Here is a 7,058-nt window from a genome sequence, read left to right as displayed (position 1 = left end):
TCTTTCTTCTCTATGTCTTGTGTCTTCCTTGTTTTCTTTTTGCCTTTCATTGTTTTTATTTTTTCATTCTTTCTTCCTTGTCTTTGTCTCTTTTGCTTTCTATCCTTCTTTTTTTTTGGTGGGGGGTGGCTGGATAGTGTATTTTATTGATAGTACATGACAAGACTGGGCTCTCTAAGCATCTCCCTTTCTCTAGGCTTCTCAGTGTATAGGGTAGTAGATTTGGGGAAAGGACTTTCAGCAGTTGAGGGTCTCTCTCTTCCTCTAATGTTGTTGCTAGGGCTGGCTGTCCAGGGGGCTCTTATTCTTTGGAGGCTATGTGGACCATAAGATCCACCATCTTGTTGCTGTAGCTGAATTCATTGTCATATCATGAAATGAGTTTAACAAAGTGGTCGTTGAGGGCAATGCCAGCCCCAGCATCAAAGGTGGAAGAGTGGGTGTCACTGTTAAAGTCACAGGAGATGACCTGATCTTCTGTGTAACCAGGATGCTTTTTAGGGGTCTATCTGATGCCTGTTTCACCTCCTTCTTGGTGTCATCATATTTGGCAGCTTTCTTCAGTGGGCCAGTCAGGTCCACAACAGACATATTGGGAGTGGGGACACAGAAAGCCATGCCAGTAAGTTTCCCATTCAGTTCAGGAATGACCTTGCCCACAGCCTTGGCAGCATTGATAGATGAAGTGATGATGTTCTGTGCATTCCCATGGCCATCACGCCACAGTTTCCCAGAGGGACCATCTACAGTCTTCTGGGTGAAAGTGATGGCATGGACTGTGGTCATGAGTCCCTTCATGATGTCAAAGTTGTCATGGATGACCTTGGCTGGGGAGGCCAAAGAGTTGGTGCAGAAGTCATTGCTGACAATCTTGAGGGAGTGGTCATATTTCTTGTGGTTCACATTCATCACAAACATGGGGGTATCAGCAGAAGGGGCAGAGATGATTACCCTTTTGGCACCACCCTTCAAGTGAGCCCTAGCCTTCTCCAAGGTTGTGAAGACACTGGTGGACTCTACAACATATTCAGCACCAGCATCACCCCACTTGATGTTGGTGGGATCTTGGTCCTGGAAGACAGAGATGGGCTTCCCATTGCTAATAAGCTTCCTGTTCTCAGCCTTGACAGTGTCACTGAACCTGCCATGAGTGGAATCATACTGGAACTTGTACACCATGTAGTTGAGGTCAATGAAGGGGTTGTTGATGACAACAACTTCTACTTTTCCACAGTTAACAGCAGCCCTGGTGACCAGGTCCCCTATATGGCCAAATCTGTTGACACTGACCTTCACCATCCTATCTCGGGCATGCGGCTGATACTGCATGAGAAGCTGCAGCTAAATGTCAAGTGGGGAGGAGCAGAGAATCTCTTGATTTCTATCCTTCCTATTTCAGCTTTTTTTTTTTTTTTTTCTTTTTCTTCTTTCTTTTTATGCTCCTCTTTCCCAGCTGCTGCTGCTTGTTTCTTATCTTTACAAGATATATATATTGTTACTACTCTCTGGTGTCTTTTCTTTTTACTTATTCTTTTCCCTAACTACATATTGGTCTTCTTTTTTTTTTTTTGCTTTTTATTTTATTTTATTTATTTTGCTTTTGTTTTTATTACTTTATTTCCCTTTCACTCTTTTCTATCTTTGGTTTTTGTATTGTTTTTTTTCTGTACTATTCCCCTTCATTTTCTTTTGTTTGCTGGTTTGTGTTTGTTTTACTTCTTTCTAGTTTATGTGTTTTCTCATCTCATCTGATAGGAGGCAGCAAATACAGCCCAGCCACAACGGTGCCATCTATAGTTCCACCCATTGGACAAGAGCAAATAGCAGCTGCTATCGGATAAACAATAACAACCAGCATCGTCAAGTCCATCCTAAATTGAACTGCATGAATAATGAACAGAGAATGAAGTACAAGCTTATCTCCTGATCAAACCCATTAGAAGGTAACTTGTGAGTGCCTAAGAATGCACCAACATACAATCATCAACTTAATACAAATAGAATAATAGCACATTGCTTTGAAACCAGTAGACAATTTCTGTTCACACAAAGAAGCAGAACAGATTGGCTCAAACAAGTAACCAAGAGAAAGAGCTAGAAAACATTTTTGAGGAAAAAATAAAGACATTGGAACTACCTAAAAAAGAATTCAAGAGAATAATATTTAGGTACATTAAAAGGATTGAAAGAATAGTAGAGGAAAACAAAGAAGAATTAAGGACAACACTACCAAAACTATCAAATAAAAAAAGATGAAGGGTTAGAGACAATTCAAAACCTCCAAATATAAATCCAGAAAGTTAATACTAAGATTTTAGAAATGAAAAATATATGGAAAGGGCAAAGAGGTAGATTTGAATCAGTGGAAACCTGTGGGTAAGGGTGAAGATAAGTCTCTCAATATTAGTATGGTAGAAGAACAATCAGAAGAAAAAAAAAGGAAAACTATCAGAAGAAATCCTAAGATTCTTATGGGAAAATGTGAAGAGGAAAAACTTACCTTACTGCTGATTAGAATTCCAAAACAGGAAGAAATAAATAAAAGTACAAAAAAAGATAGTCAAAGAGCTGCTAGAAGAAAATAATCTAACATCACAAAAGCTGTGACAATTATCATTCAAGGAGCTAAACGAACCACAAACAGGATAGATTCCAAAAGAAAATCACCAAGACATATCATAATCAAACTCTTCAAAATCAAAGATAAGTAAAGAATAATGAATAATAAAAAAAAGAAAAGCTTACCTACAAAGAAAAGCCAATAAGTTTAAGCTCTGATTTTTTCATCAGAAACCAGACAAGCAAGATTGCAATGAGGAGATATACACAAAATGCTCAAAGAAAAAATAATTGCCAACCAAGATTCATATACCCAGCAAAACTATTCATCAAATATGACAGCTAAATTAGAACATTACAAGATAAACAGAAATTAAAGGAATTTGTAAAAACCAGGTTGACTTTACAAAAAACACTAAAAGGAGACCTTTGACCTAAGAATGAACATCAACAGACAACAACCAGAGATTGACATACATGGCAGCACTTCCCAGAATTCAATATAGATATAGAAGTATTCAAAGTAAAACAAACTTACAAGACTGAAAAAGGGAATCAAAATTATCAATATACAATCAAGACTACAATTAAGCAAAAGGAGAGAGAAGCATATATGAGAATTCCAAGAGGTAAGGAAATCAAGTACATTTCAAGATAAAGCAAGAGTTTTTTAAACTGCGGTGGGGGTGGTTACAAATTACAGAGCAACCTCAAATAAAATTAATATACTTTCATGTCAAACCAAAAAATGTGAAAACCATAATATTTTGTGAATATTAAAACAACATCAGTGAAGAAATTGACATGAAAACACACAAAATGAATTTAGCACAGAAAAATATTTGAAAAAATAAATCAGAAACATAATAATAATAAAAACAATAAAATAAGTGCAATTAATTCAAAAATGCCCATTTTGCATTAAACATTAATGGATGAAAACCATCAGTCAAGATAAACAGAGTAGGGGAATAGATAAGAAACAGGACCCTTTGATATGCTATGCACAAGAGACACTAGAATTGAAGAAAGAAATAGATAAATCAACAATTATAGTGGGAGATTTTAAAATGTCACTTTTGAAAAGGGACAGAACAACCAGAAAGAAACTCAACAAAGCCACAGAGGAACTAAACAATACAATCAACCAATTTGATCTCATAGATGTGTACAGAGCATTCAACCCAACAACAGCACAATATACATTCTTCTCTAGTACACATGGAACATTCTCCAGAATTGACATGTGTTAGGTCACAAAGCAAGCCTCCATAAATTTACAAACATCAAAATTCTACAGAGCAACTTCTCAGACCACAATGCTATAAAACTAGAAATCAATAATAAGAAGACCAAGGAAACAAAGTCAAATATACAGAAACTGAATGACACCCTGCTGAAAAGCAACTGGGTAGTAGAAGAAATTAAACATGAATTCACAAAGTTCCTAGAAACAAATGAGAATGAAAACACATCATACCTAAATCTTCATGATGCAGTGAAAGCGGTGCTGAGAGAACAATTTTTGTGATAAATGTGCCCATACAAAAAGATGAAAGAACTAAAATTAACACAGCATCTCCAACAATTAGAAACAGACCAACAGAGGGAACCTACAGTCACCAAAAGAAAAGAAATAATAAAGATTCAGAGCAGAAGTAAATGAGATGAAAAACAGAAAAAAACTATAGAAAGAATCAACAGGACAAGAAGCTGGTTCTTTGAAAGAATTAATAAAATTGACAAACCACTGGCAAAACTAATGAAAGAAAAGAGGGAGATTACACAAATAACTCACATTAGAAACTACATGGGTGATGTCACAACGGAACCAAATGAAATCAAAAGAATAATAAAAGAATACTATGAAGATTTGTACTCCAACTAATTTGAAAACTTGGAAGAGATGGATACATTTTTAGAAAAGCACAACCTACCTAAACTTACTCAGAGTGAAGTAGAAAACTTGAACAGACCATAACAAAAGAATAAATTGATCAGGTCATCAAAAAACTCCCAACCAAAAGATTTCCAGGCTCAGGTGGCTTCACTGGTGAGTTCTACCAAACAATCAGGGAAGAACTGTCATCAATTCTAATCAAATTATTCCAGAATATAGAAGAGGATGGAAAACTTCCTAATATTTTTATGAAGCAAGCATAATCTTCATACAAAAAACCAGGGAAGGACATCACTAAGAACGAATATTATAGACCAATATCCCTTATGAACATAGACGCAAAAATTCTCAACAAAATCCTAGCCATCGGAATCCAGCAACAGATCAAAAAAGAATGCATCATGACCAAGTGGGTTTCATAAAAGGGATGAAAGGATGGTTCAACATTATAAAAACATTCAATGTAATCCACCATATAAATACAAAAAAAGGAAAAGAACCACATGATCTTATCAATTGATGCAGAAATGGCATTTGACAAAATCCACAATCCATGCCTAATAAAAACACTAAACAAAGTAAGAATTGAAGGGAAATTCCTCAACATAATCAAGAGCATATGTACAAAACCAACAGCCTACATCACTCTCAATGGACAGAATCTGAAAGCCTTCCGTCTGTGAACGGACTCCAGACAAGGATGCCCTTTGTCACTACTTCTATTCAATATTGTTTCCACAGTCTTAGCCAGGGCTACATGACATGATAGAGAAATTAAAGGCATCCAAATTGGCAGAGGAAATAAAATGCTCTCTATTTGCAGATGACATGATCCTATACAAAGAAAACCTCAAAGACTCAGTAAAAAAGCTGGTAGACATCATTGTAAGATTCAGCAAAGTGGCAGGGTATAAGATCAACATACAAAAATTGTATTCCTCTATAGTAACAACAACAGTGCTGAAAAGGACATCAGGCAAGCAATATCATTTACAATAGCTGCCCAAAGGATGAAATATTTAGGAATAAACATGACCAGAGAAACAAAGTACTTATACAAAGAAAATTACAAAACACTACTACAAGAAACAAAACTCTTACAGAAGTGAAAGAATATACCATATTCCTGGATAGGAAGAGTCAACATCATGAACATGTCCATACTGCCCAAAGTAATTTGCACATATAATACAATCCTAATCCAGATTACAACAACATTCTTCAAAGAGATGGACAAAATAATTGCAAATTTTATATGGCAAGGAAAGAGACCCAGGATAAGCAAAGTACTGCTTAAGAAGCAGAACAAGGTTGGAAGCCTCTCACTCCCTGATTTCAAAGTTTACTACACAACTACAGTGATCAAAACAGCCTGGTACTAGTACAATGAAAGAAACATTGATCAATGAAACAGAATCAAGAATCCAGAAATTAACCCATCCACATACAGCCAAATGATTTTTGACAAGTGCCTAAGTTTATTGCATGGGGAGGAGATAGTCTCTTTAACAGATGGTGCTGGCAGAACTGGAAAGCAATATGCAAACAATTGAAACAAGACTGTTTCCTCACACCCTATGCAAAAATGAACTCAGCATGGGTTAAAAACCTAAATGTGAATCCCAAAATTATGAAGGTCATCAATGAAAAAATAGGGACAAATGTGAGGGCTCTAATACAGGGTATGCACAGACTACCAAACACAGACTACACAAACAAAAGTAGACAAAATAGATGATTGAAACATGCTAAAAATTAAGAAGTTATGTGCATCAAAAGACTTCACCAAAAGAGTAAAAAGGGAACCCACAGAATGGGAAAAAATATTTAGCAAAGACACATCAGATAAGGGACACATTTCCAAAATATATAGGAAACTACAACACCTCTACAAGAAAAAGACAAATAACCTAATTATAAAATGGGTACAGGACATCAACAGACACTTCACCAAGGAGGAGATTTGGACAGCCAACAAACATGTGAAGAAATGTTCATGATCAGTAGCCATCAGAGAGATTCAAATCAAAACAACAATGAGATATCATCTCACACCAGCAATAACAGCAAAGATCAAAAAAGTGGAGGACAATAAATGCTGGTGAGGGTGTGGAAAGACTGGGACCCTCCTACAGTGTTGGTGGGATTGCAAAATGGTCCAACCACTCTGGAAAGCAATATGACACTTCCTCATAAGGTTGGAAATAGAAATACCTTATGATCCAGCAATTCCTCTACTTGGTATTTACCCACAAGAAACATGAGCCATAACACGAGTAGATACATGTGCACCAATTTTCATAGCAACACTACTTACAATAGCAAAAAGATGGAGACCACCTATACACCCATCAATTAAAGAATGGATAAACGAATTGTGGTACATACATACAATGGAATATTATGCTACCTTGAAGAACAACAAGGAAGTTGCAACCCACTGCATAACATGTATGAACCTTGAGGACATTATGTTGAGTGTAATTAGTCACAAAAGGAGAAATACTGCATCTGGTGAGGTCTATGTGTATAGTCTTCTCTTATGCTGTCTAAAGAAGGTATTTGAAATAAACAAATCATTTGTCGTGCAGAAATCTAT

General features: G+C 36.2%; 1 pseudogene; it reads right to left on the bottom strand.

Moving 5' to 3' along the window:
* Nucleotides 1–301: 301 nt before the first annotated feature.
* Nucleotides 302–1,299, bottom strand: LOC102832431 (annotated as a pseudogene).
* Between the last annotated feature and the right edge of the window lie 5,759 nt (nt 1,300–7,058).

This window comes from Chrysochloris asiatica, unplaced genomic scaffold (assembly GCF_000296735.1).
Source record: "Chrysochloris asiatica unplaced genomic scaffold, ChrAsi1.0 scaffold00202, whole genome shotgun sequence".
Classification (NCBI taxonomy): domain Eukaryota; kingdom Metazoa; phylum Chordata; class Mammalia; order Afrosoricida; family Chrysochloridae; genus Chrysochloris; species Chrysochloris asiatica.
This window is presented reverse-complemented; position numbering and strand designations above follow the sequence as displayed.